The sequence below is a fragment of the Coffea arabica genome, chromosome 3e (assembly GCF_036785885.1).
Source record: "Coffea arabica cultivar ET-39 chromosome 3e, Coffea Arabica ET-39 HiFi, whole genome shotgun sequence".
Lineage (NCBI taxonomy): Eukaryota > Viridiplantae > Streptophyta > Magnoliopsida > Gentianales > Rubiaceae > Coffea > Coffea arabica.
The window spans coordinates 18839054-18854001 of record NC_092315.1 but is presented as its reverse complement, the minus strand read 5'-3'; positions in this window follow the sequence as shown (position 1 = coordinate 18854001).

Genomic DNA, 14948 nt, shown 5'->3' with positions numbered 1-14948 from the left:
TGGGACAGGATTTTCATAGGAAAAGACATAATTCTCCTTGGAAAATAGGAGTGCATATCATGAAATTTGCCCTGTCCAACTTGATAGGAATAACAGACGAAATGGTTCAGTTGGACTAGTTTTAGAAGTTCAATGAATGGGTGACACGAAAAAAAGATATAGTGGTCTAGTTGGATTATTTTGAGAAGTTCAGTGAGTAGGGTGGCACAAGAAAAGAAGTATAGTTGGTTGGATGAAACTTTTAGATAGTTTGATGACCTAAAGTGTAATTAATCCTTTGCTTTGTATATAACCCAAAAAAAAAAAAGACATTTCAATAGTTTCAAAACCAAAAGGTGCAGTTTTCAGAATTAGAAGAAAGTAACTTTCGGATTCACTAATCACAAGTATAAAGTGCATTAGGTGAAACATAAAGTGTAGGTTTAACTGTAGATCTGTGGTTAAATCCCTGCACATGTAGTAAACTCAAAGAGTATGTAGTAGTATGTCCTTTTGATTTAGAGATGGGATCTTCTCCCTCTACTTCTCCCTTGGCCCTTGACCTAGTTGGGATTTTTCCTAGTATAGGTTAGAGTAGGAGTAGAAGTAGGAATTGACAATTGATAAAAAAAAAAAAGAAAAAAATCACAAGGAAGTTATTAGTATGTAACCAACTTTCTCTCTCATGATTTTTATTCATACCTTAATTTTTTTTTATTTTTTATTTTTTTTTGCAATTGAGGAGACTTGAATCCAAAATCTCTTAGTTACAACCTTTTTCACCTTACCATCCAACCCATATTCATACCAATGTGAAAGTGCTTTTTTTTTTGTAAGTAATGTGTGTCAAATTAATCTCGATTGCTAAATTAAATTTTGAATTTACATGCTCAATTATAATTGAAAAATCTCGATTGCTAAATTAAAATTTAAACTAAAAATTAATATTCTTAAGTGCTTGTGAAAATTTTGAAAATATTCTCTTCTAAATGGAAACATTTCCCCCCCTGTTGCTTTGTCTAACATATGTTATTTGGAATTATAAGAAAATTAAACAAACTTAATAGATGAGGGCATTGTTGTCTAATAAGTACATGAGGCGTGCATTTAATTTAGTACGAAGAGGTATGGATTTAATTAGGCCTGTCAACGGTCCGGGTCTAGACCCAGATCCGGCCCAGATCCGTGAAATTATTGCGGGTATGGGCAGGGATTTAATTCCGTTACCCGGACCCGGATCCGGATCCGTTTTGTCAAACAAAAAAATGGGTCGGATACGGAATATAGTATTCCGACCCGTATTAGACCCGGATCCGGATATAAATGGATTAATAATTTAAAATATGTATATTTATCAATATAATTTGATTAGGGTAATGTATTTGAGTAAAGTCAATTTGATTTATTTTCTTATTTGGTTTTTTTGTATTAGTTAGAAATTAGTGTACAAATATATTTTTTTCTCGTTTTTATTAGAAATTGTAAATTTTCATAATTTTTTTCGAGTAGACCCAGACCCGGATCCGAGACCCGCCGGATCCGGAACATAGAGTAGAAGATCCGTCGGGTAAACGGGTCAAATCCGGATCCAATTTGGTATGCCGGGTCCTGGCCGGAATTCATAATTCCAATCTGGACCCGGCCCGTTGACAGGCCTAGATTTAATCCCTTCTTTTTTAATAAAGACCGGCTAAGGGGCACCATTTAGTCCATATACTTTACCATAAAATCCACTACTCTTATTATCCCTTCTTGTACTTAAACTTTTCTCCAATTTGACTTCAATTTTCTAAAAACTAAAACTTAAGACTCTTGTTAACCAAAGGCCTTTGGGCCCTTTTTGAAAATTATATTAGCTTTGGAAAAAGATAATTTTTTATTTAAAATTTTATTTTCTAGCAGGGAAGGGTGGGATGAATGTTAAGAGTGATAGTCTGATTGATATTTAGTAAAAACTTTTCTGTCAAGAAATTGTAGTCCATTGAGTTGAGCAACTAGATAATTTTATATCCTCTAAAAGCTAGTGTATGAATAAAAGTTAGAATTCATGAAAAATATTCTATATCTAATGTTCCAAAGCAAGTAACAATAAAAAAAAAAATATTCCGATCAAAACTAATTTAGTTATTCGTTTACTGACTAAGAGGTAAATGCTAATAACTGTTTGCATAAAAAATCATAAGATAATGATAAAGTTCATGAATCTTTTCAATCATCCAATTATGCTAAAAATTTAAAAGGTGTTCCTAGCCAATAACAACTTCAGTCAGTAGTTGAATTTATATATAGGATAGCAACTACACAAAGTATACAATTCATAATCTTTCCAAATTCCATCTTAGTGTTGTTATTAGCTTTGGATAGTACTAGAACAAGATAAGAGGGTAAAAGCAAATCAAAGCTCACTAAATAACTGATAAAAAAAACAAATAAAGATGCCGAAAGTTAGTCTTTTAAAAGTCTTTCATGCATTACACAATGTATGGGCTTCCATTTTATCATGCATATAGTAAATCTAGCATGCTAAACTTACCACCTACACAAGTCCCTTGAAGTTACCTTTGTGAGAAAAACATGAACCTTCCTAACAGCAAGAACAATGATCAAATTCATTTCATCTATATATACTACATGAACTTACTGTTTTCCATCGATTTGGATGAAAAATGATGCAACTTTTCTATGTCACTAAGACAGATACACTGGTTTTAGTAGAACTTTTACTATTACTGGTGTGTTGTACATGGGTAGTTGATGGAACAACCCCAATACCAAAAGGGTTGCAACAAAATACCACAAATTTCTCTCATTCCTCATCCCCTTGGCTTAAGAAAGTAGTGAACCCTCGACCCATTGGATGCTGGGATAGGCCTTGGATCTGCAATCCACCAGGGGAATTTCCACCAAGAATAAAGAGACTATGTTGTCGAAATCGCTGCGTGGATGTCACTTCTGATGTTGAGAACTGTGGATTCTGTAAAATCAGATGCCCATTTACTTGGCAATGTTGCAGAGGCATCTGCATTAACACAAATATCAACCCTTTCCATTGTGGGAGTTGTGAACATAGATGTCCATTTGGAAGCTTTTGCTTCTATGGGATGTGTGGGTATGCTCAGCCATTACCACCCATTCCATTTCCACCAAAGCCACCTTTTCCTTTTCCACCAAAGCCGCCAAAACCCCATCCGCCAGAGCCATTTCCACCAAAACCCCATCCACCCAAGCCATTTCCACCAAAACCCTATCCACCAAAACCCCATCCACCCGAGCCATTTCCACCAAAACCTCATCCACCGGTGCCATTTCCACCAAAACCCTATCCACCAGAGCCATTTCCACCAAAACTCCATCCACCGAAGCCGTGTCCACCAGAACCCCATCCACCGGAGCCATGTCCACCAAAATCTGATCCACCAAATCCATGTCCACCAAAACCTCACCCTCATCATGGTACTGATCATCCTTCTAAAGCCAACTCTCCACCTCTTTAACTAGGTTGATATATCTAGGTCTAGCATTTACTTGTTTTGCTTATATTTGTTGTTCTAATATTATCCAACTCTTTTGTTTCTTTCCCTCTCTTCTACACCAAAGTATGTAATGTACGAAATTCATTGAAATCCTAAATGATTATGTAGCTAAATAATTCATAGTTTGTCATCATATAATGATAAAAAGCCCTCTTGATTAGTTGGGAAAAAGAAAAAAAAACGTATGCTTAATTGGTTATTGTACAATATGTGTGGGAATTAATTTTTCTATTACATTTTTTTTTCTTAAATAGCAAATAAATCATTCATCAGATATAGGATATTTTTCTTGTTTTATAATTGTGATATTGAGGACGTAAAAATGGAGGATTTTACTTCTACTTGTGTCGATAAATTTAGGTTGTTTCCAACAATCAGAAATGCAACACAAATTAGCCAATTTCATTTTTAATAGACTGACGATACAATAAGTCAAATGAGAAATTAAAGCATGCAGAATAAATGAATTAAATTCCCACCCAACTTAATTTCACTCGTATGATTTAGTCACAAGAGTTTTATTTTTTGTGAGTGGGACCCATTCTAAATATTAAATCTATCAACTACTTTCACTTAACTAATTAAGAGAAACATATTTTGATTCTAATTGTACATTAATGGTTTACACTTCCCAAACTCAATAAATAAGAATGGAGTACTAATAAAAGGGGAATTAGGATTATATCTGCTTTTGGGGTTGCATCTAAATATAGTACTTAGGCTGCCTGTATACTCTTTACAGGCTCAAATCTTATGAAGTTCCTTTATAAATGCTTCAAAGGCAATAATTCTTAGGCACGACGACCGAAATAATTTAAATGCCGTGGTTGGCATCATTTGGTCCCAAAGGTTAACTTTAATTTATAGGCCATAAAAGAAAGGAAAAATGGCCAATTTCATCCCTAAATTTTTTGTTAGTGTCAATTTAGTCCCAAACTTTTATTTCTAACTAATTTGATACTTGAACTTATTTCGCAGTTCCAATTAAGGACCTTCGCGGTGGCACCACCATCTAAAACTAATCTAACTCCGAATTGACTAATTAAACAGGGGTATTTATCACGAGACTGTAATAAAACAAGTAAAATATATAAAATATCACCAAATAAAACTTTTAAATCGTGTAAAAAACCACTAGATAAAACTTTTTTAAATTTTAATATTGTGATTTTTTACACAATTTACTTGATTTATTATAGTCTCATAAGTGATGTTCCCAATATACCCTTGTTTAGTTGGTCAATTAAGAGCCAGATTAGTTTTAGGTGGTGAAGCCGCCACAGAAGTCCTTAATTGGAACTGCAAAATAAGTTCATATATCAAATTGGTTAGGAATAAAAGTGAGGGACTAAATCAACGCTAGTGAAAAGTTTAGGGATGAAATTGGCTATTTTCCCTAAAAGAAATGAATGAGACCCTAAGGTCCACAATTGGCGCAAGAGTAATTTAGTAAAATCGGGCGCTAAGGCCGTTTAATTTTAATGTATATTTTTAATTTTAGAGACATAAATTGACACCAAAACCACTTTGATTGATTTCCAAGCCTAAATCAGCAAAATTGTGGGCACTAAAGCCATTGTACTTAACTTTGAGATAATTAGAGATATTTAAATCCAATTTATTTTCAATGTTCTAATTAGTAAAATTATGTATTAGGGCCTTTTATTCCATTCAATTCCATGTGACGTGCGCGGGGTATACATATAATATTAAACTCATCCCAATCAAGTTTTACATTTATAAACTTCTAAATACCCCACACGCGATTTATCGCAAGTATACGAATCGTGAGCGAGTATAGGGTATTAAGGGTCGATCCCACAGAGAAGATTGCAATTACCGGTGTTTTCAAACTCCTTTATTATTTAGATTACCACAAATATAAAATTTATGAAAATAACACTAGAAAGCTCCTAGAGATATGGAATTTCTTACTACTCTTGCAAATGAGAATACCGATTAAGTGAATGTTATTATCTTGACAGGCATAATTTCCTTATGTATGTGAAACCTTACTCTCGTAGTGAATCAGCTATACTTGTAAATAAGCCATACTTACTCTCGTGGTTATGAATTAAATACAAGCTCATTTCTTCTATGAAATTACATGAACAAGTCACTTAAGCCACATAGGTGCACCTCTACTCTCGTGAGTGTACTCCCTAAGTTTATTACTTCCTTGAACTAGTGTTAAATTCCAATTCTCATTGCAAACTTAACACCTTTAGATAATCACAATTAATGGCCGGTTAATCATGATTAGAAAAGCAAAAATGATAAATAACTTGTTCAAAATAATATCATCAAATAACCAAGTAAAGGTCATAAATAAGATGTAGAAAGTTCATCCATACTCTAGGCATAAACTTTAACTAAACATGGTAAAAACAAACACCAAATTTGTATTATAGTTAAACATGAATTCAAATACAAAAGAGAAAGTGATAGGAGAGTGATGTGCGCGGGGTATACATGTAACATTTAACTCATCCACAATCAAGTTTTACATTTATAAACTCCTAAATACCCCACACGCGATTTATCGCAAGTATACGAATCATAAGCGAGTATAGGGTATTAAGGGTCAATCCCACAAGGAAGATTGCAATTACCGGCAAAACTAAAGTTTCTCTATTATTTAGACTATCAATGAATTATAATAAGTAAAACCTACTGAACTTATACAAGAAAATAACAAATGGAAGCTCCTTGGGTTGTGGTATCCCTAACTACTCATGCAAGTGTGACTTTTGGATTATTGAGTACTACTATCTAAGCTAGCTATGGTGTAATTTCCTTATGCATTTGAATCCTACTTTCGTAGTGAATCAATTATACTCATAAATAATTCATACCTATTCTCATGGTTATGAAATTAGCTACAAGGTCATTGCTTCAATGAAATTACATGAAATTAATCACCAAAACCACATAGGTGCACCTCTACTCTCGTAAGTGTACTACCTATGTTTAGCACTTCTTGAACCAGTATTGAATCTCAATTTTCATTGCAGAAACAATACCTTAGATAACCAAGATTAATGGTACCAGATTAATCATGATTTAAAGAGCTAAAGTGCTAAATAACTTGCTCAAATACTAGCAATCAAATAGCCAAATAATAAACACTAACAATCATAGGAAGTTCAACCAAACGCAAGGCATAAACTTTAAAGACACATCATAAACACAAAATCCAGAACTTGTATATTAACTAAACTTAGAATCATGTACAAAAGATAAAGAGTTGGAAAGAAAAGTAACCCTTGTCACATGAGCTCTTCCCTTGCCTTCTTCATCTCCATCTTCATCTTTGCCTAGCTAATAAACAAGTAGGATAAACTATACTACTCTATACTCAACTACTAAACTAATTGAACTAAGAAAAACTAGTGAGAACTACATTTTTGTGGAGTTTCTCTAGCCTCCCAAAGTTATGAAAATGTTCTTCAAGGCTTATATTTATAGAGGAATTTCTTGTAATGGACAAGTGTTTAATCATGTATTGAACCCATAAACAAGCTAAAATGGAGTTGTAAAGCTTCTTTTGCAGCTGTCTTGGGCTGTTTCCACCAATAATCTTGCAGGAAAGGTTGGTCAAAAAACTTGTGTGAACAGAACACAAGTTGGTAAGCCGAAAGTAGTGATCCGAGGGCTAGATCCGAGCTTGGATCTCTCAAATTACCCCTCGGATCACATTTTTCTTCATCTTTCACCTTCATTGTTCATTGGGATCCGAGGCCTGCTACAGTGGATCTAAGCTCGGATCCTCTGGTCTCGGATCCACTTGTCCAGAAGATCAGACGAGGGCTCGGATCATATTGGATCCGAGTTCGGATCGATTGCTCTGTTTTTTATCCACTTCAACTGATATTTTCTCTATGTTAGAGGCTGAACTAGCTCTTATATAAAACATGAAAGTAGCTCTTTGAGTTAGCTTTCCAATGCATCAAGAATCACCTAATTTGGAGTTCCGTGGATTGAGAAATGCCCAAATTACCCTTGACTGGTCAGAAACTTGTTTCAGCTTCGACCATAGAAAATGTACTTCAGTATTTCGACCTTTTGACTATGAAAACAACCAAACTGGACTTCAATGTCTCATACAAAATGTAGATCTATCTCTTGGCTTCAAAATGGTATAAGAATCACCTCAATTCGATCATTGTCGCTCAAGATATTGCCAAAATACCACAAGGTGTCAAAGTTGTGAAACTCCTTTTCTTTAGAACTTGATTGCATTTCATCTCTTGCATTTCATATTCTCTTTTTATCACTTAAAACCATCATCAATCATCCAATTCTCTTCTCAATTTATGTCATTTGATGATTGAATCATTAAACCTACAAAAACATGAAGTTTTCACCATAAAAATCCATAGAAATGCAATTTTTAACACTTAAGCCCCTAAATGCATATTTTCACTAGAATCTTAGTTAATTAACTATAAAACTAATTAAAACACACCAAAACTAACTAATAAAATATACTAAAAACATGTAAACTATGCACTTATCAGAGAGAAGTCACCTTAGTCACATGAGCTTCAAACTCTCCATCTTTGCTCCTCCAATCTAACTACAAATACAAGAAGGATAAACTACTCTACTATACTATACTAATGAACTAAGAAAAACTAGTGAACATTATATTTTTGGTGAGTTTTCCTAGCCTTGTAAATTTATCAAAATGGTTCTCCAAGGCAGCTATTTATAGAGAAATTTCTTGCAAGAAACAAGGTGTTAAATCATGTCTTGAGCCCATAAACAAGTTAGAATGAGTTGTAAAGCTTCTTTAGCAGCTGTCTTGGGCTGTTTCCATCGATATTCTTGCAGGAAAAATGGACCAAAAGTTTGTGTGAATAAAACACAATTTTCTGAGCAAGTTGCAGCCGCAATTGAGGAATACGCGACTTGAGAAAATGCAGCTTCATGCCACGTTTTTACTGAGCCACGTTTTCGGTTCTGTGTATTTGACATTAATTCAACTGCTATTTACCTGATGATGAAGGCCGAACTAGCTCTTGTGTAAAACATAGAAATTGTATCCCTTTGAGTTAGCTTTCCAATGTCTCAAGAATCATCCCATTTGGAGCTCTCTAGACCTAGATATGACCAAAATACCAAAGACTGGTCAGAGCTCTGTTTTCAACTATGGACAGCTGAGTTGAATTTCGGTATTTCAACTTTTGGACTATGAAAACGGCTGAATTGGACTTTGATGTCTTTATACCAAATGTAGATACGTCTCTTAGCTTCAAAATGGTATAAAGATCATCTCAATCTAATGTATGTAGCCTAAGATATAGCCAAAATACCAACAGATGCCAAATCTGACTTTTGTTTGATTCTTTTGTCCTCAAATTACATTTCTCCTTTTACACTTCATATTTTATTTTCATCACTCTAAATCATCATCAATCATCCAAATATCTTCGCAATGGTCTCCATTTGATGATTGAATCATTAAACCTATAAAATATGAAATTTTTACCATAAAAATCCATAGAAATGCAATTTTCACACTTTAACCACAAAATGCATATTTTCACTAGAATCTTAGTTAATTATTTATAAAACTAAATAAAACATACCAAATCTAACCAATAAAGCACACTAAAAATACGTAAAATATACTCTTATCACCCTGGCCAACAAGGCAAAAACGGATAATAAGACCGTTTTAAGGGATTTAATTTTATTGCTTAAAAAGGCAAAAATTTGAGCGTTGGAGTCATTTGGATTAAATTGGTTGTAATGGTTAAAAGGCAAGATTGAGCAATGCACTAGAGCCTTATTAATTTTATTTAATCTAGTGCCATAAAGCAAAAGTTGGGCATCAGAGCCATTTAACATAGTTTGATTTTAATGCCTTTAAAAGGCAAGAAATTGGGCACTAGGTGCAATTTAACTTAATCTAATTTCAAAGCCAAAAAACTAGACATTGGCTTATTTAATTTATTCTATTGTCTTGGAAGAAATAAAAAAGTATTAGAAGTTAGAACCTTTCAATTCAATTAATTTCTATGCTTAAGAATTTGGGCATAGAAAACATTGGGCATCAGAGCCAGATGAAAGCCAGCTATATGGGCTTGACAGAAATTTATTTCTTTTAAAATTTGCAATCAAACTTGATTTAATTAAGGGTTAATAACACTTTGGCCCCCTTGAACCTATGAGGTGATAACATTTTACCACTCTAAATTTAAAAAATATACATTTTACCCTCCAAGTGAATTGAGTTTGTATTTTTAATTTTGCCAATCTCATGTGCATATTTTTCTTCCCAAATTACCCTCCTATTTTATCAATGAACAACTTTTATCTTGTTGCATTTTCTTATTATATATACATCAAAATATTCTGCTACTATGTGATATGATGTTGGATAGCAGTTTAATTAACTTATTGTGCAGACTTGTATACAATTTAGCATCGGTTTATATAGGACTCCACATGCACCCTGCCCCCACCTTATATATAATGTATTATAACACTAATATGTATGTATATATTGTAATTTAAAATTAATAAAATGAAATTTTATTGTGATAAAGTAACGTAACCCTTTCTTGGCAAGTTTTTATGATTGTAGTAAAAGAATGATTCTGTTATGTCAATTTGCTTGACGTTTTATTTGTCACATGTTGCAGATTGTTTGCAAAAAAAAAAAATCATGGTTATTGATTTAGATTTTGCGTAATATCAAATGTGAAAAAAAATGACTAATAATTGAGGTTGTTATTTTTTTGCTAAATATTCATAAGAGTGATAATTGCTATAGTTATTGATATTACATATAGTTTTACAAAATTATATCAAATAAAAAATAGTAGTAGTCACAATAATAATGAATACAATATAAAAGTTGACTGTGGAGAAAGTAGGAAACTTGGGAGTAATTTAGAAAGAAAAATATACCCATGGGTTGGCCAAAATTAAAAGTACAAAAACATAATTCATTTGAGGGCCAAAAGTGTCATTAACACTTTAAGTAATACCAATTAATTACCCATAGGTTCAGGGCAATTAATGCCAATTAATTGAAGTACAGGGCGGTAAAGTGTTACCATCCAAGGGGACAAAGTGTTATTAACCCTTTAATTAATGCCAATTAATGGCTTGCAGTCACAAGGGCTGAGCTAGCTTATTTTTTGATGCATCCTTGACGTTGGCAAAACCCTCAATTTTGAAGAGGCACAACAACTAATTCAATCTTCTTGGTAAAATAACGCACTACCTGCAACCCATTCCATTCTTTCATTCCAATTTCATGCAAGGAACTGAACACTGGGGCATGATCCAATGTTTTCAAACTTGGACTGGATGGTAACTTGATTGAGCTTAAGGATCAGGGATTAATGTGTTCAATCAATTGTGTTGGGGTTCAGCCAGTAGACATCATAATGAAGTCATAAATATATTTTAATTATATATAAAAATAAAAATAGTACAAAATAATTTCCCTCGACTTGGTAAATTTGGTGAATTTACAAATAATACAAAGATTCCATTTCACAAAATTGTACAATTTGAGGTTAGAAATATAATATAAAAAAAGTTTATAATTTGATTTACAATTTCTTAAAAATTAAGGCTTATTTGGGAAATCTTTGTAAAGATGACAAGTCTTTAAAATATGAGGCTTACTTGTATAGAATACAATAGTTAAATTTGCACAACGAAATTATAAGAAGATATTGGAAGTCTATTTACAATTGTTCAAAACATCAAGGGTGAAAGCAGAATATTGAAAAGCTTTTAAACATCAGACGCAGTATCTTGTTGGACTTCATTTTCTCCAACATTCATCGTCATCAATATAACCACGATAGCTCCAGGGCTTTCTTTGTACTTTTTCCTTTTATTTTTTTCTTTTCTTCTTTTTTGATAATTTCTGCATTTTTTGTTGTTCCCTTTCTTTATATAGGATCCCTTCTCCCTTTATTTCATTTTCTTTTGCTCTTTTTCTTCTTTGACTACTTTTCATGTAGATCTATAAATCTTGGAAGAAGACATCTACAAATTTAAAGATCCATTACTTTTCTTCCTTTCTTCCTATTTTATTGCAAATTTTCTCTTGCGATTTCAAATATGTCACTGATTGTTGCGAAAATTAGTTGGGGAAATGAAGTTAAGGCTTTAGGGATGATGGGAACTTGGTGAAAAAGAAGAGAAATCAATAATCAGACAAAAAAAAATGGCAGCAACAAAAAAGCGAATAAAACTCGATTTTTACCGGTTCGCGGTCAACCTGATTTTTAACCGGATTTGACCGAGTTTTTGCTATGCAATTTTTTGAGATAGTTTGAACCCGTAAACCTAGTTGGTTCCTAATTCAACCGTTCGAACCGATCGGTCTGATCTGAGTTTAAAAACTCTAGCATGAGTTTGTGGGATAAACTAAGACCCTTGCTATCATTGTTATAATCAAAAGGTTTACATGCAAATAACTCATCCAATGAGCAATCAGCCAACATAACACACATGCAAAAGCATGACCTTTTGAAGTTGAAACAAACTTCATATTTTAGATAATAGGCTGATATATTCTTTATTTGATAATCCCATAATTTTGTTCCATAATAAAAAAAACCACTTAACATGCAAAATGGATTAATTTAGAGAAACAAATGTGTAGCAACTTTCTACTCCTTTTAAAACAAAAGACTCCTGCTCTCAACAAATATTGCGCTTGTTCTAAATTGATTATTTTAACTAATTAAAGATTTTGATAAAAATAGGTTTTTGTGATGTTCTCGATTGTTTTTGGTATTCCGAATATAGAATTTTTAATGATAACCGAAAGCTAAAATTCATTATCATCCAAAAATTAGTTTTTGCTGATTTTGATTATGTTCTATAATCACTTTGTATAATCAGATTTTGCGAAATCTAAAGCAACCGAAATTAAGGCCGCATTGAGTCCTTGTTGTCATCAGTATTATTTTTGTATAAGCCATATCAAGAGTTCTAATTCGACAAGAGACACTCTCTGAGTTCTAGAGTTTTCTTCCTTTGTAAGGCTTTTTCTTTACTTCTCTTTGTGACTTTTCTCAAATTTTCTCTACCGTTTCTAATTAATGGCTCTGATTCTCCTTGATGCTTTTTTCATCAGATCCGTATGTGTGTCTTTCACAGCAAACCCCCTTCTTTATACATAGACCAGTGCAAAGGGCACACACTATGTGTGTACATTAAAAAATATATGTAATGGTACCAGATTGAGCTATGTGGAATTTCCAAATCTAATAATAGGAATTGATAAACAAACTTGATAACAACTAATCAATTGAAGAGATAAGTTGGGAAATTGACTCAGAAGGCTATTATTAATGAATGAATTAAGAGTACAGAAAGGGCGGGAAAGGCTAAGAGGATGAACAAGAGTGAAGGAATTTGGGGGGAGAAACAGAAAGAGGCTTAGCCCCAATCTCTGTTGAAATTACAAAAAATGCTTGCCTATTACATTCATTCTATCCTATATATAGACTTCCAATTGGCGTGACCAAGTGGCTGAGACGCCGTTGCAGCTATTTTGAAAGTTTGTTATTCGAGCTTCAGTGTCTTCTTGTGCGTTTGTTGCAGAATCATCTTCTAGCTAAAGCGTGGTCTTGAAACCACGCCTTCATTTGCTTCTTCTACCTATTTCACGCATTTCCTCCTTTTGTCTTCACGCCTTCAATTTGGCTTTATGACAATAGCTTCCCCTGCAATTAAATCTTGTCCTCAAGATTGGAATTCTGGGAATTTGCGTTCTATCTCTTCTGCATCTTCCCACGTTGCTTCTGCAGGGGAGACTCCCCACCATTGCACTAGCCATTGGACTGCTGCTGCATTCTTCTTCTTAACAATCCTTCGATCTAGCACTGCCATTGGCTCTACCCTTAAGTGACCCTTCTCATTTGTTTCTGGCAGTTGTAACACTGGAACCACCTTCTGTCCTATCTTCCTTTTCAGCAGGGAAACATGAAAGACTGGGTGTATTTTTTATGAAGTTGGGAGCTAAAGTTTGTAGGCCACCTTTCCTATCTTCTGAATTACCTGATAAGGCCCAAAGTACCTTGCTGATAGTTTAGTGTTACTTCTCATCTCCACAGAGTTTTGCCTGTAAGGTTGCAGCCTAAGGTACACCCAATCTCCAACCTCAAATTCCCTCTCAGTCCTCCTTCTATCTGCATAGACCTTCATTCTGTTTTTAGCCTCCTCCAGATTCTTCTTAAGTAATCCTTCTATTCTCTCCCTTTCTTGTAAGTGATCTGCTACCGTGGCCACCTTAGAGTGTGAGTATACACCTAAAGCTAGCTGGGGAGGCTTCATTCCATACAATGCTTCAAAGGGGCTCATCTGTATGGCAGTATGATAAGTGATGTTATACCACCATTTTGCCATTGATAACCAGGCATTCCATCTCTTAGGCTCCTGATGTGTCATGCATCGTAGATACATTTCAAGTACCTGATTTACTCTCTCAGATTGACTATCTGTCTGAGGGTAATAGGCAGTACTCAAGCATAGTTCAGTCCCCATTAGTGAGAATAATTCTGTCCAGAATTGACTGATAAATACCTTATCTCTGTCTGACAGCATGCTCAGTGGTATTCCATGTAGCCTGCAAACTTGGTCCAGGAAGACTCTGGCCACTGTTAACCTTAGGCTGGTGAAATGAGCATACTTAGTGAACCTGTCCACTGTGACCATGATAGTGTCTTTCCTTTCTAAAGTAGGTAACCCCTCAATGAAGTCCATGGTGACATGACTCCAGGAGTACTGTGGTATGGGTAGTGGTTGCAGGAGACCAGGATAAGCAACATGCTCATCCTTGCATCTCCTACAGGTGTCACACTGCAGTACTGTATCCTTGACTTCCTTATACATCCCCGGCCAGTGAAAGAACTGCTTGGCTCTTAGGTAGCTAGCTTGTACACTAGAGTGGCCTCCTAGCTGTGAGTCATGAATGGCAGTAATGATTTTCCTCCTGATTTGTCCTCCTTTCCCCACTACCACTCTTCCCTTGTATTTGACTATCCCATTTTGATAGGAGTAGTTCTATAAGGAACTTGGTGTGAGAATCAGACTCTTGATCATCTCCTAAACTTCTTCATCTCCTTGATAGCTTTTCTCCACCTCCTTGACCCACTCAGGAATGACACATGTCATTTCTGCAATCTCCCCTTCTTCCTTGCTGCTTCTCCTGGATAGTGCATCTACAGCAACATTCTCCCTGCCCTTCTTATATTGAATTTCATAGCTTAACCCCAACAGCTTAGTGAGCCACTTCTGTTGGAATGGAGTAGTGATCCTTTGTTCAAGCAAATACTTGAGGCTCTAGTGATCTATCCTGATTATGAAGTGATGACCATCCAAGTAATGTCTCCACTTGGTAACTGCAGTGACTAGTGCCAACAGCTCCTTCTTATAGATGGACAGCCCCAA